Below are 19,718 nucleotides of genomic sequence, written 5' to 3'. Positions count from 1 at the left end.
AAAGTTGCCAATTTCAGCCCTGCATTGTTTTTGCTGCTGTGCTCTGATTGGCCAGCCTGCAGCAGCTTAGCCAAGCTGCCTTGATGAGGTGTGAAGTGGCCTGGCTTCACACAAAGGAATGTGCCTGTGGGAGAGAATCTCCCCTCAGCAGATGGTGAGGCAGGAAGGGGGAGGGCTGCCAAACTGGTCTTCAAAGGCAGAGAAGGACATTTGGAGCACCCAGCAATACCCCCACATCCTGCAACCCCAGACAACTAGATGCCCCCTTGATTAGATTAGGAGAGGGGTGTGTTTATGATTTTTAGCCACACCAGTGGGTGGGCTCAGCCAGATGTAACCTCCAAAAATCAGATTCAGCCATGATGGATTTTTAGAGAATGTTGCCTTCTGGGATGGATTTTTGCCACACTTCCCAGGAAGTGGTCATCACAGGGGGACAACCCTGTACCTGATTGGAGAACCATGACCCCCCTGCTTTTCACCCAGGAGCAAGGATAAAACTGGCAGACCTGCACCCACACCTCAGATCCCCACAAGATTTCAACAAGAAAGAACTAAAGGAGAAGAAGGACTGCCCTGCTGGACCCCTGGCCTGCACCTGGAACCTGCACTCAGAAGGACTGCACCAGCTGCACACTTGGGCTTCACCACAAGAAGGACTTTGCCTGGCTTCAACCGGTTCAAGGAGAGACTCCCTGTTTGCTACAGGTGAAAAATTGCTGTCCAGAGTCCCCTGCACCAACTCCTGAAGAAAGTGACCAGCTGACCACTGTCCAGTGGCCAAAAAGGAGTTTGCGCCAGGAGCATTCTGGGAGTTGTAGTCCGCACCCCCCAAGGACCATCACAGAACTTCTGGACCCTTGGGGTGAGCTGTGGAACCCAAAAAAACCTTAAAAGGACATCTGGGTGAAGCCCCAGAAGTTTGGAGAAGATTTGAGAATTTTTGTAAAAAAGCTCTATAGAGGGACCGACCGGCTGCGGCAATTCTAGCCGGCTTGCCTCAACCGCGACCCGGCCTGATTTGGTGGTTAGTCCCGGTAAAGAAAAATCTCCGAAAAAGAGACTAAGTCCGATGGTAAAAAGCTGACCGGGACCTTCCAGCCATCGTATCCGAGAAGGGCTCCATGGACGTCGGATCAAGATCCAGGTTTACCCCGGTCGAAGGATTTTCACCTCGAAAAAACGACTAAGTCCAAAGGTAAAAATCTCCACCGAGGAATCCAGCTTCGCGTATCCGGAGAAGGGCTCCAGGAGGTCGGATTGGACTGGCAGGTTCGTCCCGCTGAAGAAAATCTTCAAAATAAAGACTAAGTCAGAAGGTAACTTTTTAACCGAGGCCTCCCGCGACCTGTAGCCGAACAGGGCTCCATCGCGGTCGGCCTGAAACTTTGACTTTGCCCCGGTCAAGGTGCAACCAGATGACCTGATTGGCGCTTTTTGTTTCTAAGCGCAAGAAAAATAATAATTATTTAAAAATTCATATCTCCGGTTCCCCATATCCGATTTTATTCGTTTTGGTGTCATTTTAAAGATAAAAATATAAACTATTTTTATAAATTGGTTTTGGATTTTTAAACTGTTTACTGTGTTTTATTTAATTACTGTTTTGTGATATTTGAATGCTTTACACTCTGTCTCCTAAGTTAAGCCTTGACGCTCATTGCCAAGCTACCAAGGGTTGAGCTGGGGTTAATTTACTGAGACCTAACTGGACCTAAGTGGAGGTTAGTGGCTTGTTGCTAGGTGTAGGTACCTACCTGCCCTTACCAATAACCCATTTTCCAACAGTTGTGAAGTCACCTTGCGCAATTATACTATACCGACATGTATGTATTTTTCATCTATGTTTCCACAGCCTTGACAAAGTCTTGAAGACGAAACACGTGTTTGCTGTTTTGCTGTATGGACTTATTGTTACATTCGAACATCCTATTGTAACTTTGACCATTTATCACCATCTGGCTGCTCTGGACACATGGTCATTTTGTACAACACAGTCTTTTGATTGAGATTTCTACTTTCTACCTGCACTTATAATAAATATCTACACATCATCTTCCAAGAGCGAACTTTCTACTTATTCTTGAACATTATCAGGATCAGGATTCATGCTATTGGTGTGCCCTGGCCACTCTTCTTTCAATATTTAGGCAACCACCCACTTTTCAGTGTGTGGCCCTCCGACACCTGTGGTGGCAGGTGTTAGGGCTAGCCTGGCACCCAACACCATATTGTTTCAATTTTATGACTTCACTCGGATTTCACTATTTACATACGCTTTGCAAATGTGCAAGCACTCTCTGGCATCCGCCACCTTCTTCGCCTGACTTACCCTAGCCACACATGCCTGAAGAGTAGGACGAGGAGGATGGTGGCCTGCAACATGATGGGGAACAACAGAACACGGCCACTGGTTCACGCAGGCGGCAACATATCGTGAACAATTTCTTTTAAATATAATCACCATCACCACTTTATGAACTAATTTAAAAAAACACCTCAGATTAAGAGTGTTGCCTCATGGAGCATTGCTGATATACCGATGAGGACACTGGCAATCCCAGAGCTAATGTGATGCGTATCATAAAACGGTCACATGCACACACACTGTAAAGGACATACATCATGTACATTTCTCCTTTGAAGGCTAATAGCAGAGGACCACACCTATTTCACACATACATGTTGAAATCATGTCCAATGCAGCATTAGGCACACAACTAAGACACCATCACTCAATAAGGGGAAAACAAGCCTCATACATGAGGCAGTTGATGTGCTTTTGCATCAGTAACAGGAATGTCTGACCAGACCCTTGACAGCAGTAAGTCCAACTGCATCCAATCTTTGCAAGGACTATCTGTGACTAGAGTTCAATAGAAGCAGTACATAGACAGCACAAGTGAAGCATTGCGCACATGACATTCCATGTACATGCCAGCCCATTTCCTAACTCCTGACACACCCATGCACCTGTTCACAACCCACCTGTCTGAAGAGGTCCCTGGAATACTAAGATGTGTACCTGATATTCCCTCCTCTACACACACAGCTTGTCAATAGCAATCAAGTGTGCTACATCCTTTCCTATGGTATGCCATTGTCATAGAACATCTGACTGCATGGACATCAGGTCAATCAATACACTGGCTTCTAGTTTCCAAGACCTGTTAGCACCTGTAGATTGCTTCCCGTGTGAAAATGTCTGTTGGCCATTAGAATGGAATCTCACCTACAGGACTTGTGAGAAACAGATGCAGCCCACACCTGTGATCACCTCCATGCACACCACCCATTTCAACAAGCAGTGCCCCTGCTGATGCCTGGAACAGCATAGGAGTTGCCATTTTGTCAAATACACCGTTAAACATTGATACTAATTAAGCCGTGTAACACAGCCCTTGGGTTCATTTGTCACCTTCACAAACAAAGGACACACACAGTTTGACATGTCAACTGTCTAGTTCATCCTCCAAACAGTCTTAGTCAGACCACTGATTATGTAACTTGTCAAATTGCTGGATCCTGATTCACCCTGCATTCTGTCATCGTGACTGTCATCTGTCTGTGCGTCACACTAAAGTATCCCTGTGTCTACATATGTACCACACTTGCGTTAGCAAACCTCTCATTCATCAGGGGGTATTTGGGCATGTGCTTCTTCAATGCATACCCAAATACATTGTATAGCATCATCTGCCTTTTAACTGTACCATATGACTTGAATCCTCTGTGAAAACCAAAATTCATGGCCCATCCCTTGTCTGGGTCTCATTTATGCATGAATGACAAAGTGTGACAGTGTCCCAGGGCCGTATGCAGGGATTGGGTACGGGGCCTTCAGCAGAACTAGCAACCTCTGATAATGTCCATGAAAAATCCACACATGTCAGGACCCTGACAGTTCACACACAGAATTACATTTCTCACAACATATTGATGGGCCGTGTGGTGAATAGCTGTGAGAATAATCAGCACAGAGGCTATGATGTTCCCAGATGCGGTGGGAATTGCAGAGGCTAACTGTGTACAAATGTTGTAATGACACCTGCCGGAACATGACACCTGAGACATTATCTCACTCAGCACACCTAGGTTGCCCTGTTGACTATCTCATTACACGTCTTTAGTGACAGGGTAGGGCCATCCCCATGTAGGTTCTCATGTCCACATCCACTTTACTCACATTGATCAATAAAGGATACTCAGTAGATACAGGAATAGCTGCCACCGACTCATGATGAGTCCTGGACCGAACTGTGACAAATTACACCCCAAAAAATATACAGGATCAACATTGGACCACACACATGAACAAGACACCTATGTGCAATTGATCACTGGAAATATGTGGACATGTGCTGCCTTGTCTGCTGGTCCACCACACCCACTTGAGAGTTGTGGCTCAGTTATATGACCTCAACTGTGGTGTCATCATACATTTGTGATTCACCTTTGTCTGTCTGGGCAAACAACATGGTACCCACTTCCTCAATGCATGTGTATGACTCACTGTGGGATTCACCAACTAATGCCTAGGAAGCTGTTACCAAAACTCTAGGACATAGGATGTTGAAAATGTGGACCATTGACATGAACAAGCGTCTGCCATCTATCTGGTGCATGCTTTGTCATATGTGGTGTCTAAGTTACCCTAAATCTTGGAAGTCCACATTACGGATGTTGCTACATGTATGACTAACAGATGTCCTCTCTCAGTTCCACAATGACTTGCATCTAAGGTTTGGACACATGGACGTCACATTCATACAAGCATACGTGCAATAATGCATCATGTGATAAAAACACACATGTGGTCAACAAATACATTAGTTGCAACAGCACACACATTGAGCCAAAGGCATTTAGGTATTGTACATATGTGCGTCACATTGCTGTCCTCTCCTGATGCCAAACATGCCCAATTTGTGCAATACATATATGTAGGCCACACATATGACCATCTAGTGTGTCAGCCAACCGTCAAAATACTGTGAAGGAAGTAGCGGATCATGGTCAGCTGCAGTATGATGTCACACATGTGAACATACACCTTCAACACCATTCTGGGTGCATTCAGGCTATCTCTGATGTGTCCCAAAGATAACATAACATAAAAACAGAAAAAAAGCCCAAAACTAGTTCATGCACTGAAATGTTGACGTTGCTAGCATTATGCGTCATTTTTTGTACACCAATACAGAATTTGCGTCATTTGTTTTTGACGCACAGGAGTGAAAATTAGGCCGCATCCAGATAATTGTACAGGCTATTTACTATTATTTGGATGCGGGCTAATTTTCACTCTTGTGCGTAAAAAAAAATGACACACAAACTGTATGCATGAAAAAAATATGACGCATAATGCAAAAAAGGGCGGATATTTTATTCAGGAAGTGATGTAATAGGATATCCTGTTTACAGATCATGTATAATGGGTGTACTTTCACTTTCACTTTGCAGTCTATGATTCTTCTAGGCTGTGTGGCTGTGTAGAGAGTGGTGTCCATTGATTTTGTGCTTTTGTGTCCTGTGTGCTGTCTCTATTGTCAATTTCTGAAATAAATATTGTTGCTGTATACTGTCCTACTGTGTTTTGTGTAGATTTGTCCATTTTTCTAGTGTTTTTGTTTTTTGTGGGAGTCTGTTGTGGGTAGTTGTAGTTTGGGTATAGTTGGGCTCTTTTAGTGGTTACGTTTACTTTTCTTCTGTATTTGTACCCCTACTTTCCCCCTTTTCCCCTTTCTATTTCTTTAACCCCTATTCCCTTTCAGATTTCTACAATGTCTGGTAGGCCACGTCTTGGCAGGATGGATGAAGAGGAGTTGGGGGGCTTCATATGGCTTGTGTGCCATTTCTTGCCACTGATGATCGAGGCAGGGTGATACAGGGGTATCACACTGAGGCGCGCAGAATTCGGTCGGGAAAGGTGCTGCATCACCTGCAGCTTGTGTATGCCAGCCAGAGGAGTGACCACCAGCTGAAGCACTGGTGGGCTGACCTCATCACCAGGGAGCAGGATCTCTTGGACCACCTGGGCATCGTGATTGGTGGCCCTGTTGGTGTGTACTAATCATGTAAATCTGCACGATTAAATGCTATGTAGTGACATCAGATGATTTGTACAATGTCTGCCATCTAAGTTGCTGACTGTGTGTAATGCTGGGGAAACATACCAGGTAATTGATGCACTATGGGAAGGATCACAATTGCTAGCTGTCAGGTAGCACGTGCTCAGCAAACTTAGAGGAAGTAAATTGGTGCTGCCTTTGTGTCAGACAACCAAACAAAATAGGAGCCAATCATGTCTATATAGGCCACATATGCCAGAGAAGTTAAGATGTACCAACATATTGACTAACTTTGTTGACGCAATAGCTAGACTGACTTTAGAATCACTACATGATGCAGAAAATGAGTGCTGGCTTCACGTCAATTGATGATAGCAAAGTGGCCCAGACATATGTCTCATGTGAGTCTGGTGAGTGTGTAAGGAAAGCATTCACGGAAGTTCTATGAATGTTAGGGATTATTGTGGTCCTTTGTCTTTTTGGATACATGATCTGGATTTGAAAACATAATGAAAAGGTGTAAGGTGCCCTCAGTTAACATCTTAGAATGGTTGTTGGAGTTAGTTGTGCCACATTCCAATTAGGGATGGCAGTCCAAAGGTATGCACATGGCTTCACATCTCCATGGTTGGTGCAAATCACCATAGCTGGGCCACATCAAATGAAGAAACTGTAACAACATGAGGGCTTACAAAAGTCCCTGTCCCTCTGTACAGTATATTTTACCTATGTGTAATAAATGTGTCATGGCCACATAGGCTGTTTGACTGGTAATGCAGTCCTCAAGTAACCAGGCTTTGGATGTCTCTCTTGGATGCACATGATGAGACGATTACACTCCATATTATTTTCTGGTCACGAATGACGGGGTGTTTGCCACCACATGATAGTTAGGGCCACTGCATGTGTGCAGATATGTGTGTAACTGTCACAGGAGACCCATGCTATGTACAAGTTGCCCGTGATATATCAGATGCAGTATCATCATGTCTGAATGGCTGCCATTTCCTTATTCAGCCTACATATTGTATATGTTTATGAATTTGTTGGTCAATGCACAGATTTTGAGCACATTTCTTCCTTCCATGCCTTACAGGTGGACCTGCACCCTACACTGTGGGAGAGGTGGCTACATGTGAGGACCCCGACCACTCCAGTAAGTGTTGATATATCTGTTATGTGTTGTGTTTGCTGGTTATGGACTCCTGTGTGTTGAATGCATAGCAAGGTGTGATGCGTTGGGCAATCATTTGTCTTGTTCCATGAGCGGGATTTCAGTTTCTCAAATGTTTTGAGTTGGCCAATGCGTATCCTATTGTATTATCTAGGGATTGTAGGCCATTCCTGTAGGCACAAAAGTGAGTACTGGGGTGAGTCATGTGGGTGACACTTGTATCAACAAGAGTCGCACTGGAAGTCAGCTCAGATTTAGTCAGCCTGTCAGACCCACATTCTCCAAGATTGGTACAGCAAATTGCTTTCCAAAATACTTCTGCTTCCCTATTTACCAAGGTACTTATTAAACTGTAAGTAGAACTTCCTAGCAGCACATACTTCCTCATGTAGTGCTACAAGTATGTGGAACTTGAGTGCAATGGCCTAGGTGTGCATGCTAATCATGATCATGGGTGTTCTTGCAACTCTGTGTCTGTACCCAGCTCTGCATTTCCTGACATGTGTGGCGCTATGATTGGTCAAGGGTTTGCAGACTCCTAATTGTTGATAGACTTTACCTGTGGTGTGTGTGTAGAGCCAAACACGTGTGGAGTTTTCTATACACTCCTCGGTGTCCATGTTGTTTGGAATTGATAGTTGTTTATCCACCCCCCCTCAAACACAGGCATGGGTTTGTGAATAGGGTACCTAGGACTGATGCTACCAGTATGTTACACATACATGTGAAAAAGTGACTGTTTGGTTGGAACCTACTATACACACTCAGGTTTGGCACATGGTTACTATACTGGCAAGTCCTGTTACAACTTGCAGACCATGTGGCTTTAGTTTTGCATTCCGTACACTGACATTTGTAGCCCAGGTACTGGCAGAGGATATGCAGCATGATTGTTAGCTGATAACTGGCAGAACTCAGATGGCAAGTCAATGCCAGTTGTTACCCATCTTGTAGGTTTTGGATGTGCTATGTGTGATGTGACATTTGTATGCTGGCCTGCCATGTACTTCCTCAGGGACATTCAATGATCTGTATCGTGGTATGAGCTGTTACAAGTACAGTAGATGTATTGTCTGCCATTGTGTGCCATTTCACACAATGCAGTTCCTAATGTAGATTATTTGCATTTGTCTTCACAGCTGCAAACATGAATCCAGACCAGGTCCGTGAGTTCCAGCGGCGGGCCATGAGATACCAGCACATCCTGCTGGTGGAGTCGGGGTTCAGGAGGATGGCCCGTCGATATCGCCATGATCGGGCCTCCGGGGCATGGAGGGCCTTCCAACAGGGTGGCCCTACTTTGCCCACCACAGCCATCACCAGCACAACCACCACTTCAAGCCAGGTGGCCCCACCTACAGCTGGACTGTTGTCCCTACATCTGCCGGACTTCCAGGCCCCAGCATTGCTACAGGTGCAGGACAGCCCACTGGCCTTGGCTCCACACACACACACAGACCTCTTCCACCCGTACCCAGACTGCCCTAGCTCCATCTGTTGACCCTGCAGCATTCCACAACATGGAACGGAAGATGGACCGTGTGTTGCGCAAGTTAAGCCATCTGAGCCGTGATGTTCGCCACATTAACCGGCTTGTGAAGTCCATCAAGAGGACCCTCCGGAGGGCCAACCTCTAGACTTTTTTGATATGGACATGATTCCCTCCCCTCCCTCCTCTTTCCTTGTTTTCATACTTAGTGGGCTTAGGGGGCTTAGTGTTAGGTTAGTATAGTCTGTTAGTTTAGTTAGTGTTAGTGGGTGGGAGGTCCTGATTCTTTCTATTTTTACTTATTACATGTGTGTGTGGGTGGGTGGGTGGGGGTCTATGTTGGGGTTCTTGTGTGTTAAAAAAAAATATAAACAGTATGTGTTAAATGCTACTTGATCCTGGGCTTGGAATTAGTGTACATGAATGTTTTTCTATTACATTGTGTCCTAAGCAAATCACAAAATCCCAACTGAGCTGTAAGATTGGCAGCTACCCCAGAGCTACCTTGCAAAGTTTCCACCGTTTGTTGTAATCACCAATCACAGTTAATATGGATCCCTATGTGTTTCTGTTGATAAGTATGTTTTCTACGTCACAAACAGTGCTTCCAGACTTGGTATTGGGGTAACAGTTTTAGGTCTGACTGCAGTGTGATGATCAAGGACACCCTTATAAGATGAGTTATCGTAGGCACTCTTGTATTCTTGTCTTCGTGACTCACATACGTCATTTGTGACACAGTTCAGCATGAGTACCTATTTGTATCTAAACTCAGACAGATTCATTCATGCAGTTTTTGTAGTGTTTGCTTAGATTTATGAGCACTGTTATATGTGTTAGTATTGCATGGTGACAACATTTTGCAGCCACTATTTGATGACTTAAATATCCCTTGAGAAAGCATTAATCTGTCCAACAAAGCATGATGGTGTATGGTTTCTCACTTCATCAGATATGTCCCTCAGGATGGGCAGAGTATGATGCAATCATGGGCACTGTGCAGAATTATCTGACTACATAATATCAGGACAGTTGTATTGACAAGCTATGTAATTTGACAGTAGGCACATTTCAGTTATCTACTGCACAGTTGATATGCCACATTACCCAGAGACAGATTTGTTGTGTAAGTGCTATTTATTGAAAAGTGCTGTAGTGCTACATGTAAATTGTCCATGATTGTGAGTTCATTAGAGTGACATCTTACATTGTGATCCTACACAAGGGGTTACAGAAATGCTTTTGACATGCTAGGGTGATGTTTCAGACAGCGCAGAGGGACAGGATTTGCCAATGAGTAAGTGAGAGACAATCACTGGGCAGGCTGACAAGATATACAGTGGTAAGCAGAACAGTAATTAAGTAGAGTTGTAAGACTGGCATGTTACAAAACGCAGGACCTTGGTAATAGTTGGCCATGTGGCAGGGACTAGTGCTTCTGGGTACTTTTCCGTGTGAAGGTGATCTGTTCCATGTCTTCTTCATCTGATGTGTGTGTTGCCTCCTCTGTTCTTGGTGGTGGTGGTTGTGAAGGGGCAACACACACCTCAGTGTTAGAAGACGTGGAGTCAGACATCCCAGTCGCTGCTACCTATGAAGGTCTTAAGGGCAGTACTGCTGCAAAGAGGATCTGCTGATTCTTAAGAATAGCAGCCACATCACGATGGTCGGCAGCCAGGTCCGCCCTGAGGGGGTCATGATTGCATTTGTGCATGCAGTGGAGGGTTTGGGGTGCAAGGTGTTGTGGCAACTCCCTTACTGCAGTAGTGAATTCCTTGACAGTTTCTTGTAGTCCTTACAGGATGGATGTTAGGGCTTGCATAGCTGCTGCCTCATCTGCAGATGACATCATGCACGAACGCATCCCCTCTAGGCTGGATGCCATAGTTTGCATACCCACCCGCACCTCCTTGGCCAGCTCCCGCTGTACCCCAACTACAGTTCTCTCAAAGCTGGTGCCTGTGTCATCTGAGTCCTCAGCTGTATTGGAGCTGGCAGGTCTTACAATTGGGGTGGTGGGTGGAACCTCTGTGATGGCTGCTTGTTCTGTGCTCCTCCTTGTGACTGAAGGTGGGGTCTGGAGGGTTTCAAGGACCTCTTGGATGGTCTCCTGGGGAATGTTTATCAGCTCGTCATCCATGTCATCAGGGTAATCTGGGACAGGCATATCCGCAGGAGATCCATTGTCCTCTGCAATGAAACGGGTTACAATTAGTGTGTCTGTGTTGTGGCATTAGTGATGTGACATGCCTGCCTTGTGATGAATTCCCATTGTGATCTTGTTTCTTGTTTATTGCTCTAGTCTTTCAGATGGGCATTCTCCCAGGCCTATGGCCCACCTGCATGTCACATGTATGTTATTAAGTTATTAGACTTGTCGGCATCATCTCTTCTAGGTGTTGGTTTTGGCCAAATAGTGAATTGCCACCTTCTTGTCCTACTCAACCCTCCGTCTACATCCATTCTCATGGTGAGACCTTTCACTGGCTGTGGGTGTTCTGATGGCACTGGCAGCACGCTTAACAATCTGGACCTGCCCCAGTCTCTGATCTTTCACATCCACTTAAATATAGTTGACATGTAGCATATCCTATGCATAGCAATGTTATGGCACGAAATGGATGTTGGCACTGGTAATGTGTACAGCTGATGTTGGGAATGTGTGGTACATTGGATTGCCCTGATAATCGTATCAGTGTCCTATTTCCTCCTCTGACTGTGCAGGTGTATGTCAGTGACCAGTTACATGTGTCCTCCCCCTCAATGCTGTTGTCTGAGCAGCATGACATTTGGGATGTCACATTGTGACCTAGGCACAGGATGGACCCTGACATATGCAGCATGGGTATGTCCTTAGTGCTGTGTAGCTCCTATTGTTGTTGACATTGGCTGATGTTTGCAAAAACTATGGGCATTGACATTTGACAGTACTGGGGCCTTTGTCTTTTTTCAGGGGATTGTTGAAGTTGTCATCCTCAACCCTCTAATTTAGGTATGTATGATCCACGGTGAGGTTACTGCTATTGGCTTCTTGAGCTGCACACAGAGTGGAGGTGGTAGTGGCAACTGTTGTCGCAATTACAGTCCAGTTGTCGGTATGGCTAGAGGTTGTTAATAGGGCCCTAGTTAATGTGGGGCGTATGGTGGCTGACGTGTGCCGGGATGTCACTTTGACGTTGTGCCCTTCCCTCCTGGCGTGGCTTTCCCTTTGCTCCATCGTTGGCATGGCAGCATGTCCCCATGGGATTGTTGTTGGTGTAGTGTAATGGTGTGCCCCAGCTTCTGTCTGTGCAATCCATGCCCCCATGCCGTGCCCCTTTACCCATGCCACTCCATGTATATGATGACTTACATGCAATGTGTAGTAGGTATTCCCCCCCCGGTTGCAGTTAACATTAGTTCATTTTAATTCCCCATGCGACTTACCCTGCATGTGCGTTGTCTCCTGGTAGTCTGCGCTGTACTGTCCTTCAATCCCGGTGACGATCTCCTCAGGGATGACGGCTGCGACCATCTCCTCCATGTGGTCCAGGGCGTCCTGGTGTGCTGGACTCCCACCTCCAGTCTGCAGTGCTGCCTTCCTGTTCCTGGCCCTCTTTTCCTTGGTCCTGTGCTTGCAGTCATGCCAGCGTTTCTTGCACTCGATGACTGTTCTGTGTACTTCTGCCACACTGTTGTTCTTGTCAACAATTTGATGCCATATAGCCTCTCTCCTACCAATTGGCAATTTTGAGGTGACAAACAGTTGGTGCTGATGTTCCGTCACCTCTTTAACCAGAATTTCCTGATCCTCTGCACTGAAGCAACACTTTCTTTTCTTCTTATAAGTGTCCTGGTTCTTGTGTAGGTCCTTCTGGCTGGTTCCTGGGCTGTTGTCATCTTCCTGGGGACTGTAGTGGCATCTGGGTTCCATTTTGGCTCTCCTCTGGTGAAATGGCAGTGTTTGTGCGGTTCTTTGACGCTATTGTGTAAAAAAACAGTGCATATCCGGTTTGCGGGTCGTAAATCGTCCCACAGTCATTTCCGCCGTGTTAACGTTGTTTTGCTTTATGAATTGCCACTGCGGTGTGCGTCAAAATAAATGACTCCCACCTGTGGTTTGCGCCGCCGTGCGTCAAAGTATAAATTTGACGCCCGCACGGCGCACCAAAATGGTGTTAGCCGGCGGTATTATTTTTTACGCAAAACTGCGCCGGCGCAGTTTTGCGTCAAAAAGTATAAATATGGACCTTAGTATTCAAATTCATTGGGATCAAATTCTTTACTTAACATTACCAGATTCTAAAACTGTGCCTTATGAGAAATTGGACAGAAATGCTAAATATGACCTGGCCAAACTACAAATTGGACCTTCTCTCTACCTTGTTTCTACAAAGAGCAGGAAAATACCGTTAAGTACTGCTACAACGATGCAGACCAGATGGTTCTAAGTTCGAAACTCAAATTGGAAACTTCAAAGCTAGACACATATCATTCTCAGGAAGAGCTTTTACTACTTTGGGTATCATATTTCATGAAGGTGTTTTTACAACCTCTATCCACCACACTGTACATTTAAAAAGCGAAACTGGATGGACAGAATGACATCTACCTAAAATACAAAGCAAAACTTCCCTTCAAACTACCAAACTCATACCTTCTCTTTCTTCAGCCAAAGTTCTAAGGAAAAGTAGAATACAGTGTTTCATCTCCATGCTACATATGCTTTTAGACATTATTCGGCCTATTAACGGTAATGTTTTCAAAAAAGATCTTCAAATGTGAACAGTCCTTTTAATGTTCCAGAAAGGAGCTTATATATCAAGTTCATGCAACTCTCTATAATTTAAGTCTGAAGGTGGAAGAGCACACTGGAAATTAGGCAGCCTGGAGTTGAAAGAATAAAATCCCTCCAAAATTTAAAAAAGGTCCCCTTTTCTTTCTCCAACTAAAGATGTAGATCTTAATTGTGTGAAACACATAGTTTGTGGTATTTTGTATATATTGATTATGAAATCTTTAGACATCATTTGGCCTACCTGAATGATGTTTCCCAGAAAGATCTGTAAGACTGAAAAGTATTTCACATTCTGCTATTGTATTAGATATAATTAATCAAGAAAAATTATAAGAATTGTGTAAAAACTACAGAAAAAGCCACTAATTAATCAATTATATTGTGTGCAATGCATAGCATCACTTATTTGTAGTGATCTACTGTGCAGTTTTTTTTATAACCCATTGATTGTTTTTTCCCTGCTGTTTGAAGATGATGTTTTATATAAATCATCATTCACTATGAAGAAGTTATATAAGCTGAGAACAGTAAAACGAGCAAAATATTATATTTACTGCAATGTAATACATTCTTACAGCTTAAACAATCACTATTGGAATATTTGTGTATTTATGAAGATTAAATACTAGCATATCTTTATTTTTTTCCAGTAGGGAGTCTAGTTGAAAAGGATTCAATGCCTCAAAACTGTTCTTGAAGCACACACACATTGAGCACAGATACAATGGACAGTGTTTATAAACATGAACTGCTCTTACTATTTCTTTCCATTCATTTGTTTCGTTTAATTCCTAATTAAACTTTAAGTGTAATACCATCGATTTTTAGGTAGTCACATAACAAGTTAATCATTCAAACACTTGCTCATAGACTCACTCACACAACCATTCACTCACCCATACACCACTGATACTTTCACTCACAAACACATAAACACACTGAGGCACTCACTCATGGACCAATACACCACCCATGCACTCAGTCACTCATCCGTACATGTAATCATGTGGCCACACACTCACCAGTGGAGCAATACATGCACTTATCCAATGACACACACCCATACATACACTCAGTTATTCTCCCATAGACCACTCATGCACTCAGTAATTAATCCATATATGCACTCATGCACTCAGGCAATAGCCCATACTAACTTATACACTCACTCAATCACCATACATACACTTATACACTTAGTCAGTCACCCATACATCACTCCTGCACTAAGTCACTGACCCATATTCCATTCATGCGCTCACAAACCCACCCATACATGCACTTATGCTCTCAGTCACTTACTTATATGCATGCAGATAATCAGCCGGATACCACTGACGCAGTCACTCACTGACTCATAAATCACTTTTACACTCACTCAACCATACAGTCACACACTCAGTCAATCATGCATACACCACTAATAGACTCAGTCACACACCCATACACGAGACACACACTCACTTGTCATGCATGCACTCAAAACTCTCTCAATCAGTCATTGACCACTCATGCACTCACTCACCCATACATCACTTGAATACTCATTCATTCATCCATGCATGCACTTATACATTCAGTAAATCACCCATACACCACTCATGCACAGAATCACTCCCCCACATATGTATTCATGCAGTCACTCAATTATCCATTCAGCACTCATACAGGCACTTACACAGATATGCACTCATGCATTCAATCACTTACCCGTAGATGCACTCATGCACTGTCATTTACTCATATGTGCACTCATGAACTCAGTCAATCACCCACACATGTGCTCATGCATAAACTCACTCACCTACTCATGCAGTGATGTACTCAATCATTCACCCATACATGCACTCAATCACTCACTCATACATGCACTTACTTAGCCACCCATACAAGCACTCATGCACTCACTCACACATCCATTCATGCATTCAGTCAATCACCCATGCATGCACTCAGACAGTCAATCAATCACCCATACATGTACTCATGTAGTCAGTCAATCACCCAAACAGCGCTCATGCACTCATTCAATTCCCACACATGGTCAAATGCATTCACTCACTCACCCATACGTGGACTCATGCACTCTATCACCCATACATGCACTTATATGCTGACTCATGTGCCCATACAGCACTCATGCAGTTAGTTACTCACCCATACATACAATCATGCACTCAGTCACGTACCCATACAGCACTCATGCACTCACTCAGTCACCCATGCATGCACTCACCCATTAACTCACACACCAACACATGTACAATGCACTCACTTACTCACTCACCCATACATGCACTCATGCCCTAACATACTCACCAACAGATGTACTCGTGAACTCAGTCATTCACATACACATGCACTGTCAATCACCCACCCAGGCATAAACTCAGTCACTCATCCATTAAATTACTCAGGCACTCACTGACCTATAGATGCTTTCATGCACTCAGTCACTCACCTATACATACACTTATGCACTCAGTCATTCTCTCATACACAACTCATACATTTACTTACTTCCCATACATGCACTCAGTCACTCACCCATACATGCACTCTGTCACTCACCCATATATGCACACATACACTCACTCACTTACCCATACAGTACTCATGAAGTCACTCAGACATAAATGTAATCATGCACTATGTCACTCACCCATACAGCACTCATACACTAACCTACTTCCCATACATGCACTCATGCACTCAATTACTCACCCATACAGGTACTCACACACTCTTTCAGTCACTCATGCACCACCCTCACACTCACCCACTCACCAATACATGCAATTATGCACTCACTCACCCTCAAACTACGCATGCACTGACTTGCACATTCACACACTCTTACACTCACTCACTGACACATACATGCACTCACCTACCCATTCATGCACTTATGCACTCACTTGCCCATACATGCACTCATGCACTAACTCAGTCACCCACACATGCACACAGTCATTCACCCATACTTGGACTCAATCATACACCCATACATGCAATGATGCACTCAATCATCCATACATGCACTCAGGCACTCAGTCAATCACCCATACGGCACTCATACATTCACTTACTTCCCATACGTGCAATTATGCACTCACCCACACATGGTCCAATGCACACACTTCCTCACCAATACATGGACTCATGCACTCAGTCAATCACCCATGCACCACTCATACATTCACTCTCTTCCCATACGTGAACTCATGCACTCAGTCACTCACCCATACATGCACTCGTACACTCACTGACTGACCCATACCCCACTCATGCAGTCACTCAGCCATACATGCAGTGATGTACTCAGTCACTCATCCATACATGCACTCATACACTGGCTCACATGTCCATTCACCACTCATACCTTTAGTCACTCACCCATTCATGATGAATTTCTAAGGTTCTGTATGAGTAAATTCAGAATGTAAATGTAACGTCCCTGTAACCTTTGTTTTTTTTTCAGTGAATCTAAGTTTTAAAAAAAATCTATTTCCTAACTAAAACAACATGTAACCTTTGTTTTTTTCAGTGAATCTAAGTTTATTTTAAACCTATTTCCTAACAAAAACATTGTGTAACCTTTGATTTTTACAAGCATGTCTTTGTTTTTTTTCATAAAAAAATCTGTCAAATCTTTATATATTTATTTTTCTAAATTGTGCCATCATTATGTAATGTTACAACATACTGTATTATAAATCAAGTGGTTGGAAGCAAGCAGTAATTTGATTAAAGTGATTCCAAACAATATGTAAATGCAATTAAGTATATTTATAGTAATTATGATAATATCAAACAGATATATTGCCTATCAATTATTTTTTTACAGTTGCAAAAATTCTGATCCATGGATTTTCCACGGACCCACAGATTGTTGGGTGAAGGAACTCTATGGTTTTTCTTCTGCTCATGTGTTAGTTTTTATTCCTATCCGCAGATTCACCAATTTATTTTATAAATATTTTTGCACGTAATACTGTATAAACTAAACTATACTATAACATTACATATATTCCAGAGCCCCTTAATGATTGTACTATGTATTTATATAGAAATAAGAGTAGTTTGAGAATACGGTGAATCCGTAGGTTTGCCACAAAATACGTGGAGTCAGGGAATGTAAAAAGAAATCCTACCTTACCACTGGTTCATAAGAACTACACCCTAGTTTTAAAAAAAACATAACCAACAATCATTTTGTTACTATCCCTAGATGAAGAAAGCTGCATTTTCTTATTTGGCAATTGAAATGGTAGAAGGTGTAGATCCTGTCAGGTCTGTAACCATGGAAGAAGAGGATGGACATCTGGATGCAGCTCACAGAAAAGAAAGTGATGTGTGGATATGGTTCAGTATCCTCACTTCTGAAAAAAAAAGCTTATGCAAGATTTGTGGAGTACACTCAATGTGGAAAAAAAATTCTAGATGCACTGAGAAAAAGTGCAGCTTTGGTATGTCCACTATGTGGAAACACTTTAAAAATGGATCATTCTGCACCTGGACCATCTACTTCTGGTGTTGCAGCTCTTCAAAATATATCTATTCCACCAACATGCAACAAACTCAAGGAGATGGTCATCCATTGTGGCAAGTTCCAGGAACTTGTCATTAAAAAATGCTGACTTAATCACCATGCTTGAGAAAGTTAAGATCCACCGTTGCTAATTTGTTTTTCTTATTTTTCAGTACCCAAAACATGTTTTTTTGAATATGCGACAGTTCTGCAAACAGTTTTCTTCTTTATAAAGATTGCTTTTCGAGCCATTTCCCCACCAAAAAAAGCACTCAAAAGTAAAAGATTGAAAAGTTTTTTTCATTAAAACTTCCAAAAAATGTTATTTTTAAAACCGTTATATTAACTACAAAGAGATGTGTCAGTGTTTTAATTTTTCAAGTTTATGCATCAGTGTGCGCCTGGGTGTGTCAATGAATGCAAGAGTGTGTCTTTAGTTGTGTCACTGTATGCATCAGTGTGTCTGGATGTAATAGTATATTCATCAGTGTATGCCTGGCTGTGTCAGTGTATGCATCAGTGCGTGCCTGAATGTTTAGTGTATGCATCAGTGTGTATATTGTGTGGATCAGTGTGCGCCTAGGTGTGTTAGTGCATGCATCAGTGTGTCTCTAGGTATGTGAATGTATGCATCAGTGTGTGCCTGGCTGTGTCAGTGTATGCATTAGTGTGTGTCTGGGTGTGTCAATGGATGCATCTGTATGTGCCTGGATGTGTTAGTGTATGACTCAGTGTGTGCCTGTGTGTGTCATTGTATGCTCCATTGTGTGCCTGGGTGTGTTAGTGTATGCTTTAGTGTGTCCCTAGGTATGTTCCTCCATGCATCAGCGTGTGCTTGGATGTGTCAGTGTATGCATCAGTGTGTGCCTGGATGTTTTAGTGTATGCATCAGTGTGTATCTGGTGTGTCAGTGTATGTATCAGTGAGTGCCAGTATGTGTTAGTGTGTGCATCTGTGTGTGCTTGGGTGTGTCAGTGTATGTGTCAGTTTCTGCCTTGGTATGTTAGTGTATGTATGCCAGGTTCCCTAGGTGTGTTGATCTATGCATCAGTGTGTGCCTGCCTGAATCAGTGCATGCATCAGTGTTTGCCTGGATGTTTTAGTGTATGCACCAGTGTGTGACTGAGTGTGTCAGTGTATGCATCAGTATGTACCTGGGTGTGTCAGTGTATGCATCAGTGTGTGACTGGATGTGTTAATGTATGCATAAGTGTGTCCCTAGGTGTGTTCCTTTATGCATCAGTGTGCGTCTGCCTGTGTCAGTGTATGCATCAGTGTGTGTCTGGATGTTTTAGTGTATGTATCAGTGTGTGACTGGGTGTGTCAGTGTATGTGTCACTGTTTGTCTTGGTGTATTGGTGTATGCATCAGTGTGTCCCTAGGTGTGCTCCTATATGCATCTGTGTGTGCCTGGGTGTGTCAGTGTATGTGTCAGTGAGTACCTGGGTATGTTAGTGTATGCATTAGAATGTCTCTAAGTGTGTTAGTGTATGCATCAGTGTGTGCCAGGATGTGTTAATGTATGCATAAGTGTGTGTCTGGGTGTGTCAGTGTATGCATCAGTGTGTGCATGGGTGTGTTAGTGTATGCACCATTGTGTCCCTAGGTTTTTCCCTGTATGCATCAGTGAGTGCATGCCTGTGTCAGTGCTGGCATCTATGTGTGCCTGGATGTTT

The sequence above is a fragment of the Pleurodeles waltl genome, chromosome 10 (genome assembly GCF_031143425.1).
Source record: "Pleurodeles waltl isolate 20211129_DDA chromosome 10, aPleWal1.hap1.20221129, whole genome shotgun sequence".
Taxonomy (NCBI): domain Eukaryota; kingdom Metazoa; phylum Chordata; class Amphibia; order Caudata; family Salamandridae; genus Pleurodeles; species Pleurodeles waltl.
The sequence above is the reverse complement of the archived record's forward strand: the minus strand, read 5'-3'. Positions refer to the sequence as shown.